Below are 19,388 nucleotides of genomic sequence, written 5' to 3'. Positions count from 1 at the left end.
AGTCTTTCCATCAAAGGAAATAATCCAAAACATGCTACTGCAAATACCTCAGTATCAAGCTGGTCGCCAGATAATCGTACGCAAAGCTATGCATTTGCTCGGCATTATGGCATCTTGCATTTACCTGGTCCCACAGGCACGTCTGCGCTTGCGCCCGATGCAGGAGTGGTTGGCGAAACAGTGGTCTCGGGCAAGCGTTCAGTGGGATGATCTAGTGGTCGTTTTGCCAACACTAGTACACGCCCTTCGCTGGTGGACAAAGGAGAATCTATTAAAGGGAAAACCATTCCACAATCCGGCGGTGCAAGAGGTAGTTACAACAGACGCGTCACTCTCCGTTTGGGGGGCACATCACCTTCATCTCACAGCACATGGTCTGGGGACTCGCATCACTGCACAGAACCATATCAACCTGCTGGTACCTTTTCAAGGCACTTCAAGCATTCGAAGCACAGCTAACAAATCATTTGGTACAGATCCTAACCGACAGCACCACTGCAATGTTCTACATCAACAAGCAGGGGGGCACACATTCTTCAAATCTGTCCAAGCTAGCACAGAAAATATGGAAATGAGCACTCAAATGGGGGATGTTCCAAACTTCCCAACATGTTCCAGGGGAACTCAACACGCTAGCGGACTCACTAAGCAGAGATCCTCTACCAGAAGATTGCGAGTGGCGACTCAACACAAGCGTCGTAGATCACATTTTCTCACAGTGGGCTTACCCCACGCTAGACTTGTTCGCTACAAGGGAAAACAAGCAATGCCAAGACTTCGCATCCAGGTTTCCCCAACCAGACTCCAAGGGGAACACCCTATGGATGAGCTGGTGAGGGAAATTTGCATATGCTTTCCCCCCAACTCCTCTAATAAAAAGGGTGGTGAATAAGATCCACAGAGAACAGATGACGCTCATCCTAGTTGCTCCCATGTGGGCAAGACAACCATGTTATCCACATCTGCGCAAACTGGCGATGTGCAATCCCATCAGACTCCCGTGCTAGACCAATTTTCTGACCCAGCACGGGGGAATAACATTCCACCCTCACCCTCACTCAATGAACTTGGCAGAGTGGCTCCTGAGGTCGTAGAGTTTGGACATCTAAATTTACTACAAAGGTGTATGGATATCCTCAAGGAGGCATGTACACAAAACACCAGGCACTGTTATTTCGACAAGTGGAGGAGATTTGTAATTTGGTGCCAGTCTAAACAAATAAATTCCATAGAATGTACTCCATTCCACATTCTTCACTATATGCTCCATTTGCTAAACTTGGGGTTAGTATTTAACTCTATAAAGGTTCACCTGGCAGCTTTATCAGCTTACACCACCTCTCACAATAAGATATCATGGTGAAAGGTTCCCGTCATTAAGGCATTTATGGAGGGAGTAAAGAGACTCCACCCTCCTATTTCAAACCCACCGCAAGGCTGGGATCTCAATGTAGTACTTGCAAAGCTCACGGGACCCCCCCTTTGAGCCTATGCAAAAGTCAACTCTTAAACGCCTCACATATAAGACTGCCTTCTTGGTGGCTATTACATCCATAAGAAGAGTTAGTGAAGTTCAAGGATTGTCGGTGCAAGACCCATTCTTTTTCATCAACAAGGAAAAACTAGTTTTACAAACACACCCTAGGTTTTTACCTAAATTAATTTCTAATTTTACGCAAATTAATCCATTTAGCTTCCGGCCTTCTTTCAGAACCCAACCAGCTCAGCTGAGAGAACTCCATACAGTAGAGTGCAGTCCTTTACTATGTAAACAAGACCAGACTGCTCAGGAAAACAGACCAACTGTTTCTTTGTAGCACCAGGCAGAGAAGGGGACAGCATTTCCAAGAATGCCATCTCCAGATGGATAGTCAGATGCATACAGCTTTGTTACTCTTTATCAAGCAAAACACTGCCTTTCACACCAAGAGCTCATGCCACAAGGGGTAAAGGAGCTACTTTGGCTTTTATTGCAAACGTCCCGCTGGACACCTACATGGAGCTCAGTACACACTTTCACTCTGCACTACTGCATTGACACTCAAGCAGATACACAGGTGGGACAAGCGGTTCTAAAACATCTTTTTGCCGCTGAACCTGCTCACAACCCACCACCTTCTCCTAACACTGCTCGCTATTCTATGCATAGCATGTGATCTAAGCAGATTCCACAAGCCTCAGAAGGGATACATTACTCACCGTAATCGTATTTCCGATGCTTGCATCTGCTTGAATTCACATGCACTCACCCTTCCTCCCCTGAGAGAAGGTGCCTAGATGTATATCTGAGCTTTATCTGATACATATCTGCTTTAATACAAGTGTACTCACGCTACACTTCATGCTACCTCATGTCAGAAACAAAACAATCTGAGGGACCTTGCAGCATGAAGGACCATGGGTACAGCGGACCTCACACTAGGGATAGTATTACTAGCATGCCCTGTCAAGACCCTTTTCGAGTTTCTAAAACAACTGTAATACTCTGCAGCTTCCACTTGATGTTGGCCTATGCATAGCATGTGAATTTAAGCAGATACAAGCATCAGAAATACAATTGCGGTGCATAATTTATCCGATACGTGTTTCTTTGGACCATATGTATGCTATAATTTCTTTGTACCTCTCTACAGCCTTCTTTCAATCCCAAGATAAGTAATGCTGCTCTGCCATTGCTACTTACCTTGCGTGGTGCAGAAAGTTGGAGCTCTGTAATGCCAAAAGAATAGTTTTATAAAGTCCTAAACGGTCAACTTTAGAAAAACTGTTCTACCATAACCGTTTTCACTTTTTTCTTTTTTTCAGAGGTCACAGCCCTTTTCCTGATCAGCTCGCTTATTTCGCCCCCTAATAGCTCTCGGCATTGTGAGGAATATGCTATAGGAATGGGTGTTGCACGCTAGATTGGTGTCCTTTTTAGCACTGTTTGGAAACCCTGAATAGTTTGTAAAACCCAAGGATTGCTGTATACATGTTCCCAATTGTGACAAAATAAGGCTGTGCCAGCCCCTACCACGGATGGTCCTGCGCATATCTTGCTCATCTGAGGTTGCAGCTGGGGTGCTAGCTGCGGTTCTCCAACTCCTGCCTCCGGTCCTGCGGCCACGGGATTGGAAGCACGTATTGGTGGAGGAGACTTGACACACGTGGAATAGTGATTGCTATAGACTTTTATTTAAGATCAAAATAAAGAGAAAACCTATCTTTCCATATGCCGGTGGGCGTTTCCTGCCTCATCTCAAGTGCATGTGTCTATCAAGATGGCTGAGCAACTTAAATAGTCTACCGCTCTGTGTCAATGTGTCCCTTACACCTATAACAAAACTAAACCATTGTACCAAAGTTCTTGGTCCAGGAGAATGACTCCCTCTTCTTGGACTGGGTGGCACAGTTCTGGTTCCATGTTCCTTACCAGGGGGAATTACTTCCTTCTCCTGGATCACTGGCTTGATATTCTTGCTGGCTCAACTACCAGGAGAATGATTCCTTCTCCTGGCTTTCTTCGGCTTTGCTCTCACAGTTCACATCAGGGAGAATGACTCCCTTCCCCTGGCCACCCTTGGGCTTTATCGTACCGCTTACAACACCAGGGGGAAGGGCTCCCGTCTCCTTCTGAGGCTTTCCTTCGCAGTTCAGGGCAGTAGGGGAATATCTCCTTCCCCCGGCCTTTCTCAGGCTCTCTTTCACAGTTCACAATGCCAGGTGAAATATCTCCCTTCCCCAGGAATTTCTCACGATCTCTTTCACAGTCCACAATGCCAGGGGGTTTGTCTCCCTTCCCTTGGCCCTTCTCACTTGATTTTGACAGAATTAATTCACTCTCCTGCCAGGCGCTGCCCGAAGAAGATGGCATTAGTCTCCTTCTGGCTTTGTGTCCCTGACCCTGGGTTCTCTTCTTTGCATTGACCAACTTGGTGTACTTTCCTACCAAGTATAGCCACAAGGAAGATGACTTGTATCTTGGTGAGGGTATCTCTTCCTTCTCTCTGCCACTGGTGCAAAGGACTCATTATTATACTTTGGGTCCTCAACACTTTTCTGGTGGTCAACAGGATCTGTTCTGCCACTGTGACGAGGAGGTGGTAGGCTTGTATGCTTCCTGCTCCTGGCAAGCCTCCCAGGCTTCCTGCTTGCCCAGGGGCTTAGGGACCTCTGGGTCTCCCGTGCCAACCCTTACCTTGCCCAGAGTCTCGCCACGTCAGCAGGGCTTCCTGTGTTCCTGTTGCCGTCGCCTTCCTTTTTCCTCTGTGTTCTCGTGTCAAGGTCTGCCCCTGCAGGCCTCCGGGTCAAATGATGTGACTGACCGCCAGCCTCCCTGGAGCTCTCTGGATTTTTATCTTGTGCGCTGGACGTTGGACACACCTGCAGCTCTACGCTGCTCTCCGTGGCCGTCTCTCTCCCTTTGAAATTATTCCGTCCTCGTTTTCTTTCCTGAACGGGGAGGCCCATTCAAGCCAGAGAATTGTTTATTATTCCGCAGTTCCTCCTCGTCCCAGTATATTTTAAGGAATTTCTAAAAGTCATCCCTACTCTTCTTCTTCTCAGTAGATGTTGGATTTTCTATCTTCCAAACATACATGGAGGTGTGGTGCAAGGAATGTGAGTATGCTGGGTGAGCAGTGTCATACTGTGTTTCCCTTGGATAGTCATCCCTGTCCCCAGGGGTCCATGGCAGGGGGGGGTTTCTCTCCCCATTAAATCCTCCCAGTTAGTAAGACCCCCAGGGCGACTAGGTAGCTGCCTCACCTCCATGGCCTCATGAGAAGGGGCTCCCCCCTCGGGAAGAAGTGACATCCAAGGATTCGTCACAGTGCGCTTATCCAGCCAGTACTGGTATATGCCTCTCCATCCATAGGGTCTACGGTCCAGTTGAAATTGCTGGTTGCGCGCCCAAGACCAGCTTTGTCAAAACATTTTTAAGAGAACACTGTTCATAGAAGATTGCCCTTTTACCAGCGCTGTATATGTGCCAACAATTTGGATAGTTCTTTCTGAACCTTTCCTCGAATAAGAGGCCTTGGGCTGCGTTCCCAGCTTTCGAGGTAGTCAATTCACCCAGGCAGCTATCGATTGCCATTAGAACTGCTTTGTAGCGATATGGTGCAGTTTGCTTTGCCTAGCAGGCAGACTGCTCTTTGATCCCAGCTCATCACTTGGCCGAGTCTACTAGAGGACCTCTATGCTTGGCTTTTTGCACCATGTCAAAAATCGTAGCAAGGGGCCCGACTATATCTAGGAGCATGTCTTGGTAGGGACACCATTCTCGGTCAATCCCACATTCAGGCATATCCCTTCAGATGGCATTGTTTGTATTATACTACATCACTAAGGGGGGGACAGCTGTGTGCAGCATTTTGCCTTTAAAGCCCAGCACTTTCAGGCCTCTGACAATGGATCAGGTTACCATCTTTTTTTTTTTTTTTGCATGGCGTCCTGCTGATACTCGGATGATGGGGCAAGAGAATGTGCCCTTTTCTCCACCCTTGCTTGGCTTATGCTCTCTTCTGTCATTGTCTGGGTCAGCTTATTCTCTAGCTTTAAGCCCGCAAGTGGTAGGTTTTGGTTTCTAGTATGTTAGGCTTATAGTTTGAACCCTCAACCATTTCTAAGTGTGCCTCCATTGCTTCCGTATCCATCGGAGGGTACTCAACCTTGTTGTACATTGGTAGGATTTGCCATGGCTCAACTGCTATCTCATGGAATCACTTCTGTTCACGCTCATTTCACTTTCACATTTCAGCAGTGCTTATACTTTCGGTTGGGTAGGAGTTTTGCACGAGTTTATTCCATACATAAACTAGGTTCCGTTGTGTTTCATCGTTTCGCCTTCTGTGTTTCAATGAATACCTTATTTCATTTGTCAATTTGTGAATCGCCTTATTCATGGTTAACGTTTAGCTTATAAAGTGACATGGAGTGGTACACATGTGCACTCTGATACATCCTCTAGAATTATTATTTCTTTGCATTTCCCATTGGTACCCATTGCATAGGATAATGTCAGGCCTTTCTGTTACTTCATGGTGCACTCCCTTACTCTCCATGCCACAGGAGGCTGTCAGAGTATGGCTCCAGGTGGAGGAGATTTAGTTTGTCATCTCGCCCTTTTGTGTCCCCCAAACGTTTCTTTCAGCACATAGCCAACTCTTGGCTCTGACAGATGTCTGTGTAGCACCAGGTCTCTCGAAGACACCTCACCAGGAACAAAATATGAAAATCTGGTCTCTAAGCCTCCATAACATTCAGGAACTCTACAGCACATCTTAAGACCATCACACCTCCATAACCTTACTTATTATTAAACCCACAACATATTACACTCCTAACTGACAAGATAATTGGTTTTCCCATTATGGACAGTTCCTGATTATTTTCATATGATATGATATGAGTAATTTCTGATGCTTGTGAATCTGCTTAGAATCACATGCTGTGCATATAGTCCGACATCTAGTGTTAATCGCGGAATATTGCATCTGGTCTTTCGCTAATCGGAAGCGGGACGTCGACATGGGCGTGCTTGTAACTCTATCCCTAACGTGACGTGTAGTGTACCCAAATTCCTCCCACGTCGAGGTCCTACGCGTAGCTCGAACATTGCAAAATTATAACTTTTGTCCCCGACCGTTGGTTGTTTAGTCTTTGAGCCTTCATCATCATCGACGACTAATTCTGCATCCTACGCCTGAGACGACAACAGATTTCGGCGGCTGGTGCTTCGGTCGACGCTGTCGACGCGTGGCCTCGGCCCTCTGGCAGGCCTATACAGCAGGGAGACTGGGGCCCCCGGGTTTGATTCTTTGTAGAATTGATTTCCTTTTCCCCCCTCTTTTCCCTTCTGGTCTTCCTGTCGTTTTTTACCTGAGCTATGGACAGGACTCCTTTTAAGTTTTGCCCGTCCTGCAGCAGCAAATACTGATGTAAAGACACTCACCAGTGTAACAAGTGTTTGCCTCGTGATCACGACGAGCGATCCTGCAAGTCTTGCCAACTGGTACGTCCAAGGACGCTAAAAGATTGGCAGATGAAACGGTGGGTGGCCCACGACATGCAGGCTGAGGCTGAGAGTGGTGTGCCCATCGCCACAGGCACCTCGAGTGACGATGATTCAAACGGCAGCCATGGCTCCGATGTGAAGGCCATAGACCTCTCTGCATAACCAGGAGGTTCCGAAGTGTCCGGCCCCGACAGGCAGGCCGCCGGTTCTGCTGTGGGGAGACAACGTCCCGACGATGGGGACACACCCAAACCACAAAAGGTAAAACACACAACCCCGCGATTTTCCTCGATGGACTAATCAAAGAAGCTACAGACGCCAAGAAATGCTATTACTATAAGTAATGCATGTCTTTTAATGTGCCTGTACACAAGTGTTTATAGACGCAACCATCTTTGGTCTAAACCTATACTACGGCAAATACATCCCAGCTAATTCTACCACTCATTCCTCATGTTATCTTCCCCTCTCCTTGTCATCTTTGTTTTCTGTTGTCTGTACGTCTTTCTCCTGCTGTTCACAATTCCTGCTCACCTTTTTCCTCATTTCCTTCTCACCCCTCAGACCACGGTCTGCTTTGCACCCTGTGTGTGGTCACAGTTCACCCACACTAACAAGCATTTGGTGCTCTTGGACCACTACAGTGGTGAGGTGCGCAGAATAAAAGCTAATTAACATAAGGTAACTTGCGTACAAAGATTGGTATTCTTGTGTCTATCTCAGGCATCAGGGCAACGTTCCCTTCCCTTCCATCTCGGGGCTTGTGCATTCGGTCATCAAACTTGTCTGCACCTCTTTGTCAAGAGGCTTGCGTAGGCAGGACGTTAAGCACTCTGCTACGTACTGGGGCACCACTGTGAGGATTTAGGATTAAGTAATTTCTTGGAGTTTGTCATCTGCTTCTCTTTCCGATAGTGCCGGTGGTGCTCTTCTCCTCTTTGGACCACTCTTGTGGCTCGCCTGCTTCTGTGGCAGGCACATCCAGGAACTCCTCCGAACGAGACTGTCCCTGCACCCTGCATGGACACCTCATTGCCTGTGCTCCCACTCTCTTCTGTATCATCTTCCAGGGGGGATGGTCATGGGGATCGCATTCCTGCTTTCTCCTTTAGAAAAGCATCCTTGAGCCTAGAAATGGTGGCCCCTGCTCCCAAGGTGCTGGGAGTGTCTACAGGCAGCCCCGGGGGCTAGCAGGGGGAGGGGTTGAGGCTTTTTGCCTCTTATGTGCCAGGATACTTCCCCCCCATCATCTGACATCCTTAGAGGGGTCCAATCCATGGCTATGGGGTGGGCTTCCATATCGTTCAATCTCATTTGGATGGGACAGAGAACTTCCAAAACTGGCCCTTTAATGGTCTTGTGGACGGAAGAACCCAGGACACTCTTGAAATTAACCTCCATCTCAGAGTCCTGTTCGTTTAGCTGAATCTCCTCTCTGTACTCTGCCTTGTTGCTCATTCTTAGAGATCGGGTGCATTCGCTCTCAGGGGTTCTTCATAGATTCACCTCTTTAATAACGTTTTTATTTCTTGGGTGGAGAGAGGGTCGAGGGTGTGTTTCCTCCTCTGCAGTGATATGACCTGACAGATCTCTATTTCCTTGTGAGCTGGAGTGCAGAGACTTCACTGGGGTCTGTGTCCTTGTGGACCATAATCTGGTGCATCGCACCAAGCTGTTTATAGATTGAACGCTGTTGCGTAGGAAATGATGCAGCAATCGATCACTCTCCGAATTCATGGATGCCCGCTATGTTGTGGTTGGGAAATGGATGTCGGGTAGGAGGGGCTATTGAATGGTGAGCCGCCGAACTGAGGGGAGGCTCATAATGCCACCTAGGTCAATGTGTGCTACTTGCAAAGTTTGTTCCTAAAGTGTGGTGCCTGTACCTCTCTGTATATGCTTAAGCACTGCCTAAATAGAAGGAAAAACACTTAGCTGGCATGCTGCTTGAGCAGCAAAGAAAGAGGTGGAAGGTCTGATTGAGGAGTTTGAGACAGAGCTTCAGTGATTTAATAGAAGAGGACTTGTGACCTCAAGAGGGTATGACCTGTTTCCTGTCACTTCCGTTTGAAGGATAGGAGTTTTAGGAACTGTTTGTTTTGGTTACTACACAACAGGACAGTTTTGTGAGGTTTTGTTCTCTTCTTTGAAAGTTCTGGTGCTGCTCAGGCATGTTGAATATAGAAATAAAGGAAGGGAAGCATAATGCGTGCCTCCAGTCTTGACATAGTATCGGAAAATAATGGAGAAACCAGTCAAAAAAACGCAAACAAATTGGAATTTAGCAAGGCAAACAGTATCTCAAATAAAAAGTTTAATAAATTGACGTTCTATACTTTTATTTACACAGGAAAGCATTTTGATAGAAATCAACAGAAAATCTATAGAAAATGTTTCCTTGATTCTTCCAACAACTGCTTCTAGCTGAGTGTTTTTTAATTGTGCAATTTAGTGAAGCACTGAGGAGGGTGTATATGCACTGCTATGTATACTATATTGCCTTGCTTGATGCTATGAGTTTTACTGGTGGATGCCCAAAGAAATTAAGAAAACTTTTCCAATGTTACCTATTACTGTTGGGGGCAACCTCAAAAATACTTCACCAAGTCTTCTTCTAGGAGATTTTAACCTTGGCTACAAAGACCCCTCAGATCCCAATGCCACTCCGATCAATGAGTCCATCGAGGAATTAGGCTTTGCCCAAAAGGTAACAGGCGCCACTCACACTAAGGGCAGAACCCTTGATTGGATAGCGGAACACCATTGTGTAACGGCCATCAACGACATAACCCCCTTTCCCTGGTCTGACCACAACCTGATCTCTTTCTCTCTTGAAGTCACAGCCCCCCATCATACCATCAGTATAGCTCCTGCTATTCCTACAAGGAATAAAAAGAACATTACAGCTGACAAACTTATTCCTCTGATCATCCCAACCTGTAGACCCACTTACCTTGGTCAAAGAGTGTAATAAGGTAATGTTATCCGCATTGGATACCATAACACCCTTGAAAAACAGAAATTGCAAACAGAAAAAACATGTCAACTCCTGGTTCTCTCCCCATTTAAAAGCCATTAGACCTGGGAAACGTAAATGTGAACAGATATGGAGATCAAACCCTTCTGAAACTAACAAAAACACCCTCACTAAACTAGCTTCTACATACAAAAAAGAAATAATCCTTGCTAAACAAGAATCCTACAACTTGTATCAAGCTAACTCCGATACAAAAGAACTATTCACAATCATTAAAGAATTGGAAACACCTATCCAAGCCCCTGACACCTGCCTTAAGAACAAAACCTGGTGCACCAGTATTCAAGAGTGCCCTAGCTAATAAAGTAACGACCTTACAGGCCAAAATTAACAATAAAAAAGAATCCCTCCTCCTCGCTTCCAACTCCAACAATATCTCGGCTCTTGCACCCTCGAACACCTTACCTTACACTCTGTTCGAATCACCTAAACCACTCTTCAACTTTTAAGAAAGTATCCACTCTAAAAGTTGAAAAAGTCATCCTAACTCTCAAACCCTCCAACTGCCACGGCGACTCTTGCCCTGCACAAATTATAAAGGATGCCGAAAGGGACCTTTCCCCTTTCATAACTAAACTTATAAATGCATCATTCTCCACCGGTACCGTTCCCAACAATTTGAAACAGTCATGGGTCCTCCCACTTCTATAAAAACAAACACTTGACCCGTCCATTCCCACTAATTATCGGCCCATCACGACAGTGCCTTTCCTGCTTAAAATTCTGGACAAAGTAGCGTACCTCCAAATGCAACAATACTTGGAATGTAACCACCTCCTAGGAGTACGTCAGTCAGGTTTTAGACCACTACCCAGAACGGAAACTGCACTGATCGACCTTAAAGCACAAATGGATACCCTGAGAGACAATTGTAACACAGCACTACTTCTGCTGCTCAAACCTCTCAGCAGCGTTTGACCTGGTTGACCATAAGAGACTCTGCCACCACTAAGACTCGGCCACCCACTTCTCACAAGAAGCCATAGGCTGGATTCAATCCTTCTTAGATAATAGAACCATGCGGGTCTTCGCACCTTCAGCAGCCGCAGACCCTATTCCTATCAAGTGTCGGGTGCCTCAGGGCTCATGAGTTTCACCCACTCTGTACAACATCTTCACGAAGCCCATTTTCGACGATCTAGATGGCCTGGATATCACCTACACTAACTATGCAGATGATACACAGATCCTCATCCCGTTGACTGGAGATTATGACAAGGATTTGGCTTTTGTGAACTGAGTATACCTCATCATCCAGGCATGGATGGTCTCTTATGGACTATGCCAGAATGATGAAAAAACTGAACTCCTCATTCTGGGCACTAAGGCGAACCTCAATAAATTAGGCCATCTCTACTCTAACTTCACAATAGATAACAATAACATCCCAGTAGCAAAGGAAGTGAAAACTCTTAGTTTCTACCTAGATTCCACTCTCACATTAAAAAATACAAGTCAATTTCATGGCCTCGGCCACCGCCTACACGTGCAAGCTAATTAGAGCAGCAAAGCCATTCCTTACCCCCAACAACTGCATTACCCTAGAAAGAGCCTTGGTATTATCCAAACTGGATTATTGCAACGCCCTATACATAGGCTGCAACAAATACATCACATCACCAACAAGATCCAGATCTTAAAAAATAATGCCTTGAGAGCTGCCCTCAACATTCCCAACAAAGACCACATATCGGACTTTAGAAGAGCCAACAACTGGCTCTCCATCAAAGATAAAATTCTCCTCAAATCAGCCTCCCTATCTCATAAATGCTTACATATGGCCACCCCCCAGTACCTTACTTCCAAATTCCAGAGACAATCTACCAACCGCCCTTCCAGAACAGCCAATACAACCTACTTCAAGTGCATAGATTCAAACGCATGAAGACAGGTGGTAGTAGCTTCCCGTTCAAAGCCGCCCAGAACTGGAAGTCACTCCCACACTCCTCAAGAGAAGACATGCCCTACCCACGCTTCAGATACAACCTTATCCAATGGATCAAGGAGCATGACATTTGACTCTCTACCACACTGCCCACTACTGCATATAATTGTATATATTGTATACATCTGTTGCCTGATGTTCTCTGCCATTATTTGTTCATTTCTCCAGCATGGGGTCTGGCATGGATTCACATGCTCATGAATATTCCCCGTCGTCAGGCTGGGAATCCTCGGTAAAGAAAAAATCAATATCAGTTTTGTTTCTGATCTGTCTTCCTTAGTAGTAACCAATCACTGGTCTCTGGGTCATACTGCGCCCAGCCAATGACTGCCCTCTCCCTAAGCCCCGCCTCTGGCAGCCATCTTCAGATTTTTCAAAAAGCCCCTCAAGGGTGAAGTTTTCGTCGAGTTACGCTTCTTGGAGGAGTCCAGAAGTTTCTGTGGCCTACCCCGGACATGGCCCAGGAGAAAGGAAGCTCGACGCCCGGAAAGCTGTTCAGGGTTTGCCCTGGATGCCAGCTGCAGAATGTGTTCAAAGAGGACGAGCATTCGAAGTGCCTCTGCTGCCTTCATGAGGACAAAACGCACGCAGAGAAGGACTGTACGTTTTGCGGGAACATGTCGGAACAGACCATCAAGGATCGACATCTTCGTCTCCAACTGACTGGAAGGAAAGAGCCCATCAGGTGAGAAGAAGAAGAAGAAGAAGACTGAGCAGACTTCTAAGTCCTGTGAGGGCGCCCCGGTGACGGGGGCCCAACAGAAGGCAAAGCACTGCGAGTCTGCGGGCACCGGCAGCGCCGAACGGTCTGGCTCCTCGGCTGCCAGGCAGGACGTATCCTCTCCAGCACCATCAACCACGAGCCAACACTCTGGCTCAGGGAAGAGGAAAGGAGAGAACCCGGCGAAGCTTCTGGAGAGGCCCCGGTCGGTCTCGAAGGATCCAGCCGAGGGGGACCGAGGCAGTGACCCTCCCCCCAAAGTGAAGGCCACAGGCCCCAGAAGGCGGTGAAGGCCTTGATTCACCCGGCTAAGGCCTCTATCGAGGAAGTCGCAGCGGCCCTGGCGCAGCCTGGGGAGGCTACACCACTGGAGTTGACCTCGGGGTCCAGAGTTTCTCTGCCACCGCAGAGGGAAGCCTCTTTCAGGCCCATCGAGAAGACCCCCGTGAAGACCCCGGCGGAAAAAGAGGGGGGGGAGCCGGTGGCCATTGTGGACACTGACACAGTCTCCGAGGCGGAACTGGTTGAAGTCTTGGAGGGCCTCAACGAGGGCGTCGAAGAGGCCCGGTCACACGGGAGGGATCCCGATGAAGGGGACGACGAGAGCGACAGCGAGGTTCCTATTCGCTTCCGGAGCCGCAGGACAATTCGGCGGCCATTTTGTTGGCAATATAATCCTTATATTCGGACATAAGGACGAGATTGCCCCTACCACCGACGGAGGAGCCAGAACCAGGCCCGACGGAGGAGCCAAAGCCAGGCCCGTCGGGAAGTCCCCCAAACAAGAGAAGACGGACCCATCCAGCCCCACCTTTTCAGCCCTCGCAGCCTGCTCAACCTTTGTCCACGTCCCCCGTATCTGGGGATGACACGGGAACGGACACGGCCACGAGAGGTACGATTGACGACGGGACAGAGCTCCCATTGCCTCCAGCATGGGCCTCCCCGCCCGACGAGATTGGGTCTTTCCACGCTATGATCGCCAGGGCATCTGAGCTTTTTCAGCTCTACCCCGAAGAGAAGAAGGAAGTTTTCCTTTATCAACGGCGCGAGGCCAAGAGGAAGACAGTCCTCGCCTTGCCTCTGTTGGATGACATCTGGGACGAGGGTCTTGCCCTTCTCAAGAACCAGTCTACGACATCTGCCAAGACGGATCGGTACGAGAAGATGTACCGGGTCCCCGACGCGGCCCCTTTGTGCCTTAGGGTGCAACCGAACCCTGACTCGGTCGTCTTAGCGGCGGCCAAGAAGAAAGCGGGGAGGGGGGGCATCGGCCTCAACGTCAACTTCCCCGCCGGACGGCGAAGGAAAGAAGCTGGATGCAATAGGACGACGAGTTATCTCGTCGGCGGCAACAACGATTAAGGCGGCCAACGCCCTCACGATCGTGGCCCGCTGCGACAGGGAGTTATGGTACAAGATCGCCCCCCTGTTGGACTTCCTACCGGACGACAAGAGGGCTGAGGCCCTGGAGATCTTGCAGGAAGGTGAGGTGGCATCGGACCATGCCATAACGGTGGCAACGGACATTGCCGACACCGGTTTCCGGCAGCTAGGCAACAGCATTTGCCTCAGGCGACGAGGGTGGCTCAGGGCGACGGATTTCCGCCAGGATGTACAAGCCAAGGTTTTGGACATGCTGTTCGACGGGAACAACCTGTTTGGGAAAAAAGTGGATGAGTCCCTCCAAGCCATGAAGGCGGACACTGAGACAGCTAAGGCCCTAAGAGTTCTCCAGCAACGAAGGCCGCCCTTTCGAAGCTCCGGAGGCAAGCAGGGTGCCTCCAAGGGATTCGGTGGTGGCTCCTCTACGTACCGCCAAGCGGCCCGCTCCTCATCGCAGGAAGCCTATAGAGGACGAGGCAAGTCGGGTGGATCCCGCCGTCGTCGCCAGGGAGGCCAAGGCGTCCTCCAAGCAAGATTGAACCGACCGTGGCATCGGGCCCACACCGAAGCACCCTGGTGGGAGGCCGGCTGGCGAAGTTCGTCAGCGTGTGTCAGGCTCTGTGAGTGTCTCCCCCTTCTCCGCACCTGATTCTTCAGAAGTAAGATCCAGAAGGGTTGCTTCAGTACCTTTCTGATTCTATTTCTTCTTCTGGGGTTTCTTAAACTTGAGTTTCTGTCCTTGTTTCTCGTGCAAATAAGGTCTAGCCTCTCCGGAGGCCACCTTGGCAGAGGTGAGACTCTACCTATGGGGAACCCCAGGGGGCCAGCCTTGCTCCCAGATAAAAAGCCAAAAGGCAGAAAAAACCCTGGTATGATGGTGGAATTCAAAAAAGGTGCGATATCCAAAGTCCAAAGATACAGCAACAGGCAATCCAGACTGAATGAACTGATGTTTTCTTGGATAAGGAAGGCCTTGTGAAGATGCATTACCAAAGCAGTACAGAAGGGCAGATGCAGAAAAAAGAACGAGAAGGGCAGGTCAGAATGAGAGGTAGTTCCGAATATGCAGGGAACACCCGTGGAACTGAAGGATATGGTAATGGTTCCACGGTGTCAGGACGGAAAGGTTGGAATGGACAGGCGCCTTGAAAAAAGAAGATAAGAAAAAAGTATAGGCTGAAAGGAAAGTAATGCTGCGCATGTCCGAGGCGGATGAAGCAGCGAAGGCAGACGGCAAGCGGCGCAGAGAAAGAGAATGCTGCTCGCGCCCAAGGCGGACGAAGCAGCGAAGTTAGACGGCAAGCGCTGCAAAGAAAAAAAAAGCAACAATCGTTCCCCGCGGACGAAGGCAGAGAGCCAGATCGGCGAAAGCCACAGGGGAACGTAAAACAAACGTTGGAGGCGGACAAAAAAGTTACAGAAGGCCAAGGACCGGGAACCGTAGAGAAAGTAAAATATAAGGGCAAAAGATAGGTTGAGGACAATGAAACACATAGAAATTAGCGGACCCCAGACGAAACTAGGAATAACAGGTTTGACAAGGGAAAGCGCAAAAGGCAAAGCCACAGGAGTGAAGAGCGTAGTAACAAGTCGAATACACAGATACAACGCGTCGGCAGGGTGGGCGGAGCTGGAATTTATAGGACAGGACGCCATGTTTAATGAGGACTAGAACGTTAACTTGCATAAGTCAATGCTTCCAAAGGTTCCATAGTTTCCATTGGCAGTTCCTGACAGCGTGTGGGAGTCCATCTCCACCGACCGTTGGGTGCTGGACGCCCTGGCCCAGGGGTACGCCCACGAATTTCTAAAAAAGTGCCCCCGCATTCCTCCCGTGGCCAGGAAGGAAAACCACGTCCCTCAACTACTGTTGGAGGTAAGGGCGATGCTCAAGAAAGGTGCCATCGAGCTCGTCCCAAAGAGGCTCCGGGGCTCCGGAGTATACTCAAGGTACTTCCTTGTGAAAAAGAAGACAGGAGGGTGGCGACCCATCCTGGACCTGTGACGACTGAACAAGTACATCAAGGCACAGAAGTTCCGGATGGTCACCCTCCAGCACGTGCTGGGACAGCTGGAGGAGGGCGATTTCCTGTCGTCGTTGGATTTGGAGGATGCTTACTTTCACATTCCCATTCTGAAAGGACACCGCAAGTTCCTCAGGTTCGTGGTCCAAGGGCAGCACTACCAGTTCAAGACCCTCCCGTTCGGTTTGAAGTCGGCACCCAGGGTTTTCACCAAGTGCCTTGCTCCAGTGGCGGCGCGGCTGCACCTGCAGGGGATCCATGTCTACCCCTACCTGGACGATCGGCTCATCCGTGCAAGGACAAGGGAGCTCGCGTAGAACACACAGCGAAGACCGTCCAGCTGCTCACGGACCTGGGGTTCTCCATCAACTTCCCCAGGTTCCACCTGGTCCCCTCGCAAGTGGCACTGTTTATGGGAGCCAAGCTTGACACAGTGGCGCGTCTGGCCTCGCCGTCGGAGGAAAGGACAAAGGCCATCCTAGGCAAGGTGCAGCGTCTACGGGCCACGGACGTGGCCAGGGTGAGGACCATCAAGTCCCACCTCGGGATGATGTCCTCTTGCATTTATCTGGTGCGCCTGTGCAGGCTGCGGATGCGCCCTCTACAGGAGTTCCTCGACGCCCGCTGGATTCAAGCGACAGGCAGCTTCGAGGACAGGATCCCTCTCAACGAGACCTTCCGACGAGCGATCCGGTGGTGGGGCAACCGTGCTCATCTAGTGGCAGGGACAGACTTTCAGACCCCGGCCCACCAGGCGACAGTGACGACGGGTGCCTCCCTGGAGGGGTGGGGAGCACACATCGAAGATCTTCACACGAGAGAGGCCTTTGGCTCCCGGAGGAGAAGCTGCTCCACTTCAACATCCTGGAGCTCCGGGCAGTGTTCTGGGCCCTCAGCTCCTTTCTCCCGTCCCTCAAGGGCAAGGTGGTGAGGATCTTCACCGACAACACCACCATGATGTTCTACATCCGGAAGCAGGGCGGAACCAGATCCCCAGCCCTATCCAAGGAGGCCCAGGATCTGTGGCATTGGGCCGTTGCCCAAGGGATGTTTCTGGTGCCGTTTCATCTGGCAGCGATAAAAAACGCCATCGCCGACTAACTCAGCAGAGAGCTGCGCTCGTGCCACGAGTGGGAACTACGCCAGGATCAAGTGGACCGACTCTTTCAGTAATCGGGCAAACCCCAGATCGACCTGTTCGCGATGGCGACGAACTCCAAGTGCCAGAGGTTCACCAGCAGGTTTCCCCAACCGATGAGCATGGGCGATGCTTTCTCGTTCGCCTGGGATGGCCTGTTCCTATATGCGTTCCCTCTGTTGCCGTTGCTGCTCCGACTCATCAACCAGCTCAAGAGGTCCCGGTGCAGGATGATCCTCGTCGCACCGGCGTGGCCGAGGCAGATCTGGTTCCCGGACCTTCTGGACTTGTCAGCGTCCTACCGGTCAAGCTGCTGACAGACGCAGATCTTCTTTCCAGAGAAGAAGTCGCCAACCTTCATCATGACCCAGAGTCGCTGAACTTGCAGGCCTGGATACTGCAGCACTAGAGTTTTAGGGTACGATATCCCGGCTGGCTGCAGAGAGGTTCTTGCAAAGGCCAGGGCGTCCTCAACTCCCATAAGTGGAAGAGGTTCTCTGTCTGGTGCCGTGCACAGAAGATTAACCCTCTGCGGATTACGGCCCCTCAAGTACTGCCGTACCTACTGTCTCTAGCCAAGGCTGGATTAGATCACGCTTCCATCAAGATACATCTGGCTGCGATCTCCCGATACACCAGAACTACGGGACGGGCGTCCTTGTGGTCTCATCGCCTGGTGATGGAATTTATGAAGGGACTGTTCCGATCATTCCCGCCGGTGAAGGATCCTGCCCCGGTGTGGGAACTCAACTTGGTGCTGTCTAAGCTCATGGGGGCGCCATTGGAGCCTCTGCATTTGGCGCCGTTGAAGTTCCTGTCGTGGAAGACAGCTTTTCTTGTGGCCATCACCTCCGCACGACGAGTGGGAGAGATCCAGGCCCTATCCTGCAAGCCTCCATACTTGACTTTTCACGACCCGAGGGTGGTGCTGAGGTCGCACCCCTCCTTTATGCCCAAGGTGCCGTCGGACTTCCACCTCAACAAGCCCTTGGTGTTACCAGTTTTCTTCCCGTCGCCTTCGTCGCCGGCCGAGAGGACTTTGCACTCGCTGGATGTGGCTAGAGCGCTGAAGTTCTACGTGGACCTCACAAAGAGTTTTCGGAAGACGTCACAGCTGTTGGTGAACTTTGGACCTGTGAACCAAGGGAAGGCTCTCTCGAAGGCTTCCATTTCCAGATGGCTCTCCGGCTGCATCATGCACTGTCACCGGTTGGCAAACCGACCGTTGCCCGGCCGTCCGAGAGCCCATTCGACCAGAGCGATCGCTGCTATCACAGCCTTCTTGTCTGGTGTGCCCCTGCTGGACATATGCAGGGCTGCTACGTGGAGGTCGATGCACACCTTCACGAGATTCTACTGCGTCGACCGGGATTCCAGGGAGGAGTCCAGAGTCGGCCAAGCAGTGCTGCCCAACCTGTTCGCCTGAAGGTTGGCCTGGTGGGGAGGTAAGAATTGCTTAATGTTGATTTTATGTAATGCTTAATGTTGAGCCTTTTGCCACCTCCCGTGGTTGTGCATGTGTGTACTGCTATGTATTCTTATATTCATGAGCATGTGAATCCATGCCAGACCCCATGCTGGAAAAGCAACAAGTTACTTACCTGTAACTGTTGTTCTCCAGCATGGGTCTGGCATGGATTCACATGCGAACCCTCCCTCCTACCACTCTGCGGCTCTTCACTTGGTCATACTGCCACTTTATGTGCTACCAAATATGAAGATGGCTCCCAGAGGTGGGGCTTCGGGAGAGGGCAGTCATTTGCTGGTGGGCTGTATGACCCAGAGACCAGTGATTGGTTACTACTAAGGAAGACAGATCAGAAACGAAACTGATACTGATTTTTCTTTACCAAGGATTCCCAGCCTGACAACGGGGAATATTCATGAGCATGTAAATCCATGCCAGACCCATGCTGGAGAACAACAGTTACAGGTAAGTAACTTGTTCCTTGTATGACATAGGCCAGTACCGTTTAGCAACTTTTTGTACTGCAATGCACAGCAATGTAACCTAAGCTGAACAATCCTCTTTTCTTTCTTCTGCGCCCTAATACCCTTGGGTCTGGTGCACTTTATAAATAAACAAACAAAATTGAGATGAGGGTCTGTATAGAGGATATTTAAGCATACACATTAAACC

The 19,388-nt window shown here is 49.7% G+C and overlaps 1 protein-coding gene across 1 annotated transcript in view; it reads left to right on the top strand.

The window, feature by feature from the left end:
* Positions 1 to 19,388, top strand: part of SOS2 (SOS Ras/Rho guanine nucleotide exchange factor 2) — a 1,344,468-nt gene that overhangs the window by 794,609 nt on the left and 530,471 nt on the right. The gene's annotated exons all lie outside the window — the stretch shown is intronic.

The sequence above is a fragment of the Ambystoma mexicanum genome, chromosome 14 (genome assembly GCF_040938575.1).
Source record: "Ambystoma mexicanum isolate Mex_15411 chromosome 14, UKY_AmexF1_1, whole genome shotgun sequence".
NCBI classification, from domain to species: Eukaryota; Metazoa; Chordata; class Amphibia; order Caudata; family Ambystomatidae; genus Ambystoma; species Ambystoma mexicanum.
This window is presented reverse-complemented; position numbering and strand designations above follow the sequence as displayed.